The sequence below is a fragment of the Dromiciops gliroides genome, chromosome X, assembly GCF_019393635.1.
Source record: "Dromiciops gliroides isolate mDroGli1 chromosome X, mDroGli1.pri, whole genome shotgun sequence".
NCBI lineage: Eukaryota > Metazoa > Chordata > Mammalia > Microbiotheria > Microbiotheriidae > Dromiciops > Dromiciops gliroides.
This window is the reverse complement of record NC_057867.1, coordinates 63396081-63408003: the sequence shown is the minus strand read 5'-3', so window position 1 is coordinate 63408003 and position 11923 is coordinate 63396081.

The window sequence follows — 11923 nt, the reverse complement described above, 5'->3', positions numbered from 1 at the left end:
AATTTGAGAGTTGATTTTGCTTGACTATGCATATGTGTTTCTTGATTTCTCAATTGATAGGGGAGGGGGAAGGGTAAGAATTCAGAACTGAAAATAAAATTTAATTTAATTAAAAATAAGTATATGAAAAACATACACAAAATAAATTCAAGATGATGTTGGGAAAGAGGCATTAAGAATTGGTGGGGAGGGGACAGCCAGGTGGCGCAGTGGATAGAGCACCAGCCCTGGATTCAGGAGGACCTGAGTTCAAATCCGGCCTCAGGCGCAGTGGATAGAGCACCAGCCCTGGATTCAGGAGGACCTGAATTCAAATCCGGCCTCAGACACCTGACACTAGCAGGGTGACTAGAGAGCAATCTGGAAGAAATTAGATTCAGACCAGCATCTTATATCATACCACAATAAAATGAATATCTCTTGAATAGTAAAGATAATACTATTTTTAAAAGAAAATATCAGGCACTTTTCACAGCTCTAAGGATGAATTATGAACTAAATATGACATAGAAGTGATCACAGAATATAATTCCAATTATTTGAAATTGAAAAAAATTTTACACACGCAAAATTAAAACAACTAGGATAACAAGGGAAATGGCTCATTGGAAAAAATCTGCATTGAATAACTATGATAAGGGTCTCTACTATCCAAGGTTTATAAGGGAACTACACAAATATAGAAGATCAAAAACTATTCCTCAAGAGATAAGTGGTCAAAGGATACGAACAAACAGCTTTTTAAAAAACTGCAACTATGAAAGAATGCTCCAAATTACTAATAATAAGAAAAATGAAAATCAAAATAACTCTGAGGTTCCATCTCATACCCAGCATATCAACAAAGACCATAAAAGATGGTAATCGTGTTATAGAGATTGCAGAAAGACAGTCACACTAATATGTGTTAAGGGAACTATGAATTGTTCCAAGCCTTATGAAAAATAATTATTAATTATGCCAAGAATTTGGAATTATGCAAAGAAAGTCACTAAAATGTCTATACTTTTTGGCACAGAGATTTTTCTGCTGGGCAAGCTATAGCCCAAGGAGGCCACTGACAAAGAGAAAATCCACATATATACCATAATACTGGTAGTAGCACTTCTGTGGTAGCAAAATACTAAAAACAAAGTAGATGCCCATCATCTCGGGAGTGACGAAACAAATTGTGGTATGTGAATCTAATGAAGTATTACTGTGTCATAAGAAACAACAAACATAATGAATACAGAGAAACATGGAAAGACTCAGATGAAGTGATATAAAGTGAAGTAAGCAGAGACAGGGAAAAATATACACAATGACAACAACAATGTACACAAAACAAACACCACCACAAAGTGAAAAATGAAAATTGTGGAATTACAAAGAACCAGAATAAGAGGTAAGAGAAGCTCTGTCTCCTTTGCTCCTTTGTAGTCACCAGGGTATAAGAATGTGGAACAGTGCATATGATGTCAGATCTTTTCATTGTGCTAATAGATTTTACTGAATTATTTTCTCTTCTTTGTTTTTCCTCTTATTTAAAATTTAAATTCTTTGTTATAATGAATGACTTTCTGGGAGAAGCAGAGAGAAAAATAACATAAGGAGATCTAGACTATATTAAAAACAAGATAACAAAACTATTTTTGAAAAGGGGGGATTAAAAGAAAAAAGAAAAAACTAGACCACAAAGGGGTACCCATCAATTGGGGAATGCCTGGAAAAAAGGGGGCATGTGACTATCATGGAATAATATTGTGTATAATTTTTTTAAAAGACTTCAGAATGAGATGATTTCAGAAAATTCTGATGGAATGATGCAGAGTGAAGTGAACAGAGCTAGGAGAATAATTTTTATAAGGACACTGTAAAGAAAAAAAAAAACAAAACAGAAAGGCTTAAGAGCTCTGATCAATGCCGTGATCGACCAGGTCTCAAGAGGACCTACGATGAAACACGTTAACCACTTCCTGACAGAGAAGTTATGGACACAAGGTGCAAAAGAGACATACATTGTTGAACATGGCCACTGGGTGGGTTTGTTTTGCTTGACTATGCTAATTCGTCACAAGAGTTTTCTTTTTCTTTCTCTGGGTTTTTTAATTGGGGGGTAGGGCTGTGAGGAGAGGGGGAGGTAAGTAATAGTGATGCCTAAAAAAGAGGGCCATTGAAACATTTTTAGAAATTCACAGAAGAGAACAGAAGGAAGTTCAGAAGGAAAGCAGACAAGCAGGGCAGTTTTGTAAGTAATGTGTGGAATTTATTACATACTTTTTTTTTAAGCAAGTGGTATGAAATGGAGATTCATGATTTCATATATATAATGATCTTTTTGTGTCCTGCTGTGTTTATGGAAATATGGTTTCTTTTTCGTGTTTAAGTTCAGAATTGTTAAAATAGAAATTAATTTATAAAGGACTTATGTTAAGAAAGTGACTAAAAGTTCCATACCCATGATCCAGAGATCTTACTGTGAGGTATATACCCCAAGGAGGTCAATGTTCCAAAGAAGGTCCCATCTCCAAAATATTTATGAGAGCAATTTTTGTAGTAACCAAAAACTGGAAACAAAATGGATGCCATTGACTGGGAAAAGAAAGGGGAAGGAATAGGTATTTATATAACACCTATCATGAGCCAGGCACTGTGCTAAGCACTTTACAAATATTATCTTAATTGATCCTCCTAGCAATCCTGGGAGGTAGGTGTTGTCATTATCCCAGTTTTACAGCTGAGAAAACTGAGATAAAAAGAGGTTAGCTGGCTTGCCCAAGGACACACATTCCAGGCTCAACAGCTACCCACTGAACCATCTAGCAGCCTCAAAAGGGCTAACTAAACAAGTTGTGCTGCATCAATGAAATGGAATATTAGTGTTATAAGAAATAGGAGTACATTTTTGAACATAGCCACTAAGTACAAAGGAGCAAGCAGATACAATGTGAAATAAGCAGAACCACAAAAGGAATATACACAACTACAATGATGCAAATGGAAAAAAATAATAACAAAACCCAAACTGAATACTGTGAAAACTATAATGACTGAGATTGGCTCCAAAGAAGAGATATGAAAATGGACCTCCCTCCCTCTTTTGCAGAGATGGGGGACAATGGGTGTGGAATACTACATATAACATTAGACTTGGTTGAGGTGTTGATTGGTTTTGTTGTACTATTTTTTTCTCTTTTTAGTTTCTGTTATAAGGTATGGTTGTGGACATGGTGAAGGGTATACTGGGAAATGCAGGTGATATAAAAACAAAAGATGTTAATAAAAATCTTAAAGTAAATATAAATAAGATGGCCAAATCACAACCTGCCAAAGGGCTTGAAAGGCAGTGTGCCATAGCAGAGAGAGTGTTGAACTAGGAGTCCAGAAGCCCTGGATTGATATCCTGCCCCAGATACTTACTAGCTATATGACCCTGGGAAAGTCCCTTAGCCTCTCTCAACCTGTTTGCTCATCAATAAAAAGAGAATAACAGGGTCAGCTAGGTGGCATAGTGGATAAAGTACCGGCCCTGGATTCAGGAGGACCTGAGTTCCAATCCAGCCTCAGACACTTGACACTTATTAGCTGTGTGACCCTGGGCAAGTCACTTAACCATCATTACCTGACAAAAAAAGAAAGAATAACAGCTACCTACCTTCCATGGCTGCTGTGAGGATCAAATGAGCTAACGTATGGAAAATGCTTGACAAATCTTAAAGTGCTATCGAAATGAAAGCTTGTCATCTGATAGATTTTCCTCCAAGGAGGATTTGGGAGTGACTTCCATGGTAATGAATGAATGTCTCCATATGTTATGGAGTCTGTTCTTAAGCAATTTTCAAGGTAAATATTGAATATTCCCTTTATATGCATGATTCCTTGATTCTTCTCATCTCTGTTCTCCTCTATATCCTCTAATCCAGAATTGTACATACAGGACAACACAACCAGCCAGAAGGAAAGGGAAGTCAGCTACCAGAAATCTTTGCAGGGCCAGTCGGAGTAGAGCTGGAAAGAAACTTAGAGAGTTCCTGGTTCTAACCCACTCATTTTACAAAGGAAGAATTTGATGCTTGTCTTCTCCGGATGAACCACTTTTGTTTTTTCCTTCCAACTATTTATTTACTTTTGGCATTCGTTTTCAGAAATTTTGAGTTCCAAATTCTCTCACTCCCTGCAGCTCCTCTCCCACCCATTGAGAAGGCAAGCAATATGATATCAATTATACGTGTGAAGTCATGCAAAATATATTTCCATATTAGCCATGTTGCAAAAAAAGCAAGAAAAATTAAGTGAAAAAAGTGTGCTTCAATCTGCACTCAGAGTAGAAGAACTCATTCTTTAAAGGCCAACTCTCATGCCACCTCCTACATGTTGCCTTCTGTGATCCCCCCCCCCCCCCGAGTAACAGCCATTTCCCTTAAACTTTCCTTTAGCTTTGTTCTGCACCACTCTAATGCACTTATTATGTATTAGAATTGTCTCTATTTGTGTCATACCTCCTTTCTATGCTATAAACTCCCTCGAGGTAGGTACACGTCTTATTTAAACTTCAGTAGATACACTGTCAGGCCTGAAGTCAAGAAGATCTGAATTTAAAGCCAGCCTCTGACACTTGCTGACTGGGTGACCTTGGGCAAGTCACTTCACCCTGTTTGCCTCAATTTTCTCACCTGTAAAATGAGCTGGAGAAGGAAATGGAAAATCACTCCAGGATCTTTGCCAAGAAAACCCCAAATGGGTCATGGAGAGTCAGGCATGACTGAAATAACTGATCGACCACAAGAAACAACAATCTGCCCAGGAGACAGCATGGAAAAGTGGAGAGAGGGATGACTTCTGAGCTAGGATGACCTGGGTTTGTTACCTAAGGGGTATTAGCAGAATTATTCCAGTATGATGAACATAGCTAGATCTAAGCAATGACACAAAACAAGTCACCCTTTCCATGTTAGGGGCATATCCCCTGTGAGACTTGCTCTCTTTTCTGCCATAGCCAGACATAACATAGCTAACCCGATTATGGAAATCTCTCCATTTGTACACACTGTTTGAGAGGAACACAGCCTCTGATGCCGGTTCTCCTTATCCACCCTCCAATAGATTTCTCTCTCTTTCTCCTGAGTAAGTATAAGCCTTCCTAGAAGCTGCCTACACCAGAGACTGAAATTGGACTTCTCATGAGTTCTGTGATTTGTTCCCTAGACATCTGATGGCGAAACTGGCTTAAGAGGTTGAGGAGTTGAGAATCTGAAGTCGTGGATGAACAACATCTTGGGGTTTTGTTATTTTTACCATAAGGCCATCCCAGATCTCCCATCTGACACACACTGGCTGGATGACTTTGGGCAAGTCACTTAATCTCTTGGTGCCCCAGGTGATTCTAGGCTACAGAGAAGGTTCATATTTGCACTGGGGGAGGGAGTCTCTGTTAAACTGCCTAAGGTCTCATGGGTAGTGGGAAAGCCATGGCTTTAACCTAGGTCTTCATTCTTCTTTCCAGTACCATATGCTAGCTACATTTTTCTTGTTTATTAACTTTACCCTGTTGCCTAGGTCCCTAAATCAATGGGAGACTAGGCCCCTGTGGCAACATGTTGGGGTACTGAATTGATAGTTGGAGGTTGGAGTTGAGGAATGAGGAGGTGATTACAGACAGGCAGACCTAAGAGGATATAGAAGGCTAGTAGGAAGAAGCAGACTATGAGCTCAATATGAGCGGTCAGTTCAACATGGCAGACAAAAAAGCCAGAGGATCTTAGACTGCGTTAACAAAGGAAGGGAATACAGAACAAGTGAGGTGATGGCTAGTTCTGCAATCATGGCCCAAGGCAGAGAACATCTGGAATCCTACATTCAAGTGCAGGTGCCCCATTTTAGGAAGGGTATGGACAAACTAGAGTTTGTCCAGCAGAGGGTGGCTAGGAAGGTAAGAGGATATGAGGCTATACCACATGAACACAAATTGAAGGAAGAAATTATATTTATCCTGAAGAAGAGAAGACTTGGGGGGATGATGGGAGGCGGGGCATGATAGCCATATTTGGAAGGATGTCACATGAAAGAGAATTTAGGCTCTTTTGTTTGGCCCCAGAGGGCAAAATGAAGGGTCCATGAGTACAAAGAGTCCATCTGAACCTTGTTGTATTGCAAAAGCTTTCTAACACTAAGAAATGCTATGGCTTTCCTCTCACTGGATGCCTGCAAGCAGAGGCTAGAGGAGCACTTGTTGGGAATGTTGTTGGAGAAGGTGGGGGCAAGGGTGTTCCTGGTCTCATCAGCATTTGAGATGCTATGATTTTATGCTTTGTCTTCTGAACTTTTTTAACAGCAATAGGAGAGCACCAAGCAAATAGGCTAATTCTCATTTCGACCAAATATCCTTTGCTAATACTTAGCTCAAACTAATTTTAAATTACCTGTAGCTTTAATATCCAGATAGAGGTATACACACCTACCATATACACTCATCATTAAAGGCACAACACCTTGCCACGTGACTTCCAATCCTCACTCTGCTCTTAACTTGCTTTCTTGTTGTCCTTCAGTTGTTTTTCAGTCACGTCCTACTCTCTGTGACCCCATTTGGGGTTTTCTTGGCAGAGATACTGGAGTGGTTTGTCATTTCCTTCTCCAGCTCATTTGACAGATGAGGAAACTGAAGCAAACAGGGTGAAGTGACTTGCCCAGAGTCACACGGCTAGTGTCTGAGGCAATTTGAAGTCAAGCCTTCCTGAGTCCAGGCCCTATGCTCTAGTCACTCACTTACTTCCTCTGTCCGGTGAGGGAGTTGGCTTCCATGGGCTCCAAGTTTGTTTCCAGATTCAAAGTTCTAGGATTCTATGAGCTGTTTACAAATAAGTGCTGTATAATTGCTTAAAAGCTTTCTTTGTTGAAGCTTCCATTAGGCAGGGATTCAATAAACTCCAGTTCCTTGTTCGGGAGAGTCATTGCAAAGTAACCAACAAGCAAGCAGATATTTTCATGGTAAAATCATTTAGCTCCCATGCAGGGCTGGTGTGAGTAAAGTGCTTGGTAAACAGCAATGGATTATATAAGTGACAGTCATTTGGATACTTGTACAACGCCAAATATTAATGAAATCTGGCAGCTTTGGAAAAAACGTGATTGATTGAGGGAGGCGCTGTTATAAAACCGGGCTCTTTTTGGCAGAGGGCATCTGGCATGAACTCCAAGCATACCATCATCCTTTGAAGGAAAAAAGTGAGATGGGGAATCTGCGGCACCTAAATAAATTTTGGTCCTGGGGTTCTGACGGCTGAAACTGGGGAATAAGCGGCAGGATAATACAGAAGAAAATAAAGCTAGACGTACAGTCAAAAGGCCTGGGTTTAAATCCCATCTACCCGATTTACTTACTGCATGACCTCTGAGCCTCAGCAGCCTCATGTGTAAACTGCACTCTCTACCTCTGTTCTAAGGAAGACACTTTGGAAGCCTCAGAGCTTGACTGAAATGTCAGTTGGTTTTCATTTGCCTCAAATGTAGAGGCTATGGGGCATGTGGTGCCTGACAAGCAGGAATGTACTTTCTTCCTCATATAAGCATGAATCAGGAAAGGGCCCCAAAGTTGTGAGCACCTGAGCATCTCTGAACTACTTTGACACCGCCCAGCTCGGTTAAGATACCTCCAGTCACTGACAAGGCCGTACACTTATCCATGGCTTGTCTACAGTTACAAGGCATTTCTTATGATCCACAGGAGCTACAAAGAGCCCTTTCTTCTTAAAGTCACCAACAGGATATTTTGAAAAACATGTCAAATACCATTAAAAGTCCTATTGAGGGGGCAGGTAGGTGGCATCAGCTCTGGATTCAGGAGAACCTGAGTTCGAATCTGGCCTCAGACACTTGACACTTACTAGCTGTGTGACCCCGGGCAAGTCACTTAACCCTCATTGCCCCGCAGAAAACAACAAACAAAACAAAACCCCCCAAAAAGTGCTACTGAATACAGTTACAATAGAAGGAGAAGCAGTGTAGCTTAGGAGAAAAAATCAGGAGTCCTGGACTCTAGGCAGCCCCTTATACTAACTAGCTGTGTGACCTTGGACAAGTCACTTCAACCTTTGGAGTCGCCATTTCCTCATCTAAAAAATGTAAAGTATTGATCTTAGATGATGTCTCTAAGGTCTCTTCTAAGTCTCTTCTAATTCTAATGATCATAGTTGTTGTCTGCAGAGAGCCAATTTATGCTAATTATGTAAATTATTGATTAGACCTCTATAATCAGATCAATTCTCAGTTAACATAAACTAGTTCTCTTCTATTCAGCAAGCCTGGCCTGGTAGCTATTCATATGGCCTGGGAAGGGGGAAAATACATCTGATGGGCCTAGTAATAAAAAGGAACAACTATTGCCTGTAAAATTTAACAAATTTTCAGCTCAATACTTCACCCAGGCCAGCTCCTCCTACCAAAGTACCCCAAACTTTACCATTAGCTACCTCTACTCCCATTTAAAATTTTCTTTCCATACTCCAAGTATTGAACTGATTGAAAAGAAACTTAGGGGGGCAGTTAGGTGGTGCAGTGGATAAAACACCGGTCCTGGATTCAGGAGGACCTGAGTTCAAATCCCGTCTCAGATACTTGACAATTACTTACTAGCTGTGTGACCTTGGGCAAGTAACTTAACCCTCATTGCCCCGCAAAAAAAAAAAAGAAAAAAAAGAAAAAAGAAACTTAGAGGGCATCTATTCCAACTCCTTCATTTTACATTTGAGGAAACTGAGGCCCACAGAAGTTGAACAAATTCTCCAAAGGTAATAAATGATGTAGCTGAGGCACTTAAAAGCATGGAGAAAGGTTCAATGAGGCTCCTATTTGCATTGTAGCTTTGCTACACTACAAGAAAATTGACCAGACTGAAAAAAGAAGAGATTGTTGATTAATTGTTCAGTTGTACAAGAATCTCAGTCAGAAAGGACTGAAGGTCATCTGGTCCAACCTACTCCTGGGCAGGAATCCCCTCTGTGACATCCCCAACTGGTGATCATGCAGCCTCTCCTCGAAAACTGCCCATGATGTAGAACAAGTTACCTTCCCCAGGTAGCCCACTTACCTGCTTTGTGGAAAGGACTGAGAGGGGAGAGAAAGGAGGGGATATGAAATGTAGAGACAGAAAGGCCCTTAGATACCCACTCACAAAACCCACATTTCCACTCCAGGTGCCTAAGACAAGCTGTGCCTTTGCATTATTGCCAGTAAATGACAAAGCAAACGGTTCTCTTGTATTTTTTTCAGGTGTGGGGAATGTGGCAAAAAGGAAAAATTCATTTAGGCATATTTCAGCCTAATTTTGGAAGCACCAGTTAGTTGGGGGTTGGCTGCCTACCTGAACCACCAGTAAGTTAAAAAGTGAACAGAAGACGAATAAATCAATTCATCAGCCAACAGACATCTACTGAGTGGCAAATACACATACATAGCTTGGTGAGGTGGGCAAGTAAATCAAGGGGTACTTTCGAGCCCCCAATTTCTCCCCAAGTTCCTAGACCTGCACAGAGCCAGGTATGGAGATAAAGAGAGGTGCTCTGGGGGACTGCCTTCCTTGCTCAACGAATTTACTGTCTTCACATTAGCAGAGCAGTGTTTATATAAGGACTATCTGGGATATGGAAATAGCCTCCTTGTACTGAACTGAATTTTCAATGGAGCATTCATTAAAAACTGGTTTCTACCTGCATCAGCTAAAGTTAGTGGCTCTAAAAAGGAAAGGAAAACAACATAATTTAATTCCAATCACAAATTGTCAAATAAACAAATGGGTACCTATTGAAGAGCCTTTAAATCAAGCACTAAAAAGATAGGGGGCTGATGGAAATTCAGATACTGTATATCACCTTAAAGTGCTTTACAATAACATCTCATTTCTCCAGTGCTGTCAGCTAATGAGGGGTTCCAAAGAAGGGAATTTGCCAGTCGGGGACACTTAGCTTACTTCCTCAAGTTGAGTACACTCAGCTTACTGCCTCAACTTTGCTAAGCAGTCAGGGGGCGCTTCCTCGGTACAAAACCCTTTTCTGGAGGCTGGAGATACAAAAATAGATATGACACAGTAGGGAGAGGAGGGGGGAGGAGAAAATGCAACTCTCTCTCTCTCACACATACACACACACACACGCACACGCACACGCGCACGCACACACACGCACGCAACACGCACACACACTGAGCACACTCAAACGCGTGTGCACACACATAGAGATGAGCCATGATGCCAGGTTGTGTGTGCTGGGGACAAAGCAGAGATCCAGATAACACCCTCTAGGAAAACTTGAGGAGGTGGTTGATGAGAAAAGACTTTACAGTCCTGGTGGCAACTGGACTGAACTTTGAAAGAAGTTAAGGATTCTGGAAAGGGGGGAAGATGAGGAAGGGGTATGCTCCAGCTAGGGAAAATGACACCAAAGGGACTTTGGAGGTCATCTAGTTCAACCCTCTCATTTTACAGAGGAGGAAACTGAGGCCCAGAGGAAGTAAAGGCTCTTATGCAAGGTCAGATAGAAGTCATCTGCAACAGTCTGTGCAAAGGAGTAATGTCAAAACAGTCTGGAAAGGTGGATTGGAGTCAGCTTATGGAGAACTTTAAAGGCCAGGCAAAGTAGCATCTTAATTGGGCAGCCAAACAGTGCAGTGGGTAGAGTGCCAGGCCTGAAACCAGGAGGACCCAAGTTCAAATCTGGTCTCAGACACTTACTAGCTGTGTGACCCTGAGCAAGTCATTTAACTTGTGTCTGTCAGTTTCCTCATCTGAAAAATGGGGATGATAATAACAGCACCTATCTTCCAAAGTTGTTGTGAGGATCAAATGAGATATTTGTAAAGTGCTTAGCACAATATCTGGCACATAAAAGGTGCTATAGAATGGCTAGCTATTATTAATCCACAGGCCACTAAATATGGAGCTAATAAAAGGTTTTGAGCGCTGGTGGTGGGGGCGGGGGGGGGTGTTTCATGGTCAGACCTATACCTTAGGAAAATTATTTTGAAAGTCATTATCAGTGAAGGTAACGATTAAGTAGCTATTCCAATAGTGTTGATAAAAGGCAATGAAATGGCTGCTGGGAGAGAGTGGTCAAGAGGCAGATGCAAGACATTTCATGGAGTCAGAATCATTGGGACTTGGCAGCTAAAAGGCTCACGGGGGAGGGGAGGCAAAGGCAGAGCCAAAGATAGCTCAGAGGTTATGAACTCAGCTGCCTGGGATGTTCAGAGACATTTGGATGGTACAGCTAAGGGAGGTTTAGGGGAGATGATTTCACTTTGGGAATTGTTGAGTTTGACAAGCCAGTGAAACATCCTGATGGTAATATCCAGCAAGGCAGTTATCAATGGAGGGCTGGAGGTCAAAAAAGAGATTAGGAGTGATGTATAGATCTGGGTGTATCTACCTCAATGGGATAAATGAGCCCTTGGGAGCAGATGAAATCCACCAAAGGAGGTATCATTTTCTAAAAAATGACGCTCCTCTGCCTTCTTGAAACAGAAATGAACTATCACTTAACCTTTTCTTAATGACTCAGGGTCGCCATTATGAATATCTTGCTTTTTGTCCCCTCCCTTAACTGTCCCTTCCCCAAGTTTTCAACTGTGCCTGCCTCTAATTTGCTTCTTTGCATGTATTATTTCCTCAAGCAGATAACCAAAACCTTTAGGAACTGTATGTTACAAATGATGAACTTGATAACTAAAGGACTAACACCTGAATTGAGAAGAGGATTCTAAAAGGTTTAAGAATGCCCTGCCAAGGGGCAGCTAGGTGGTGCAGTGGATAAAGCACTGGCTCTGGGTTCAGGAGGACCTGAGTTCAAATCCGACCTCAGACACTTAACACTTACTAGCTGTGTGACCCTGGGCAAGTCACTTAACCCCAATTGCCTCACCAAAAAAAAAAAATTAAAAAAAAAAAAAAGAA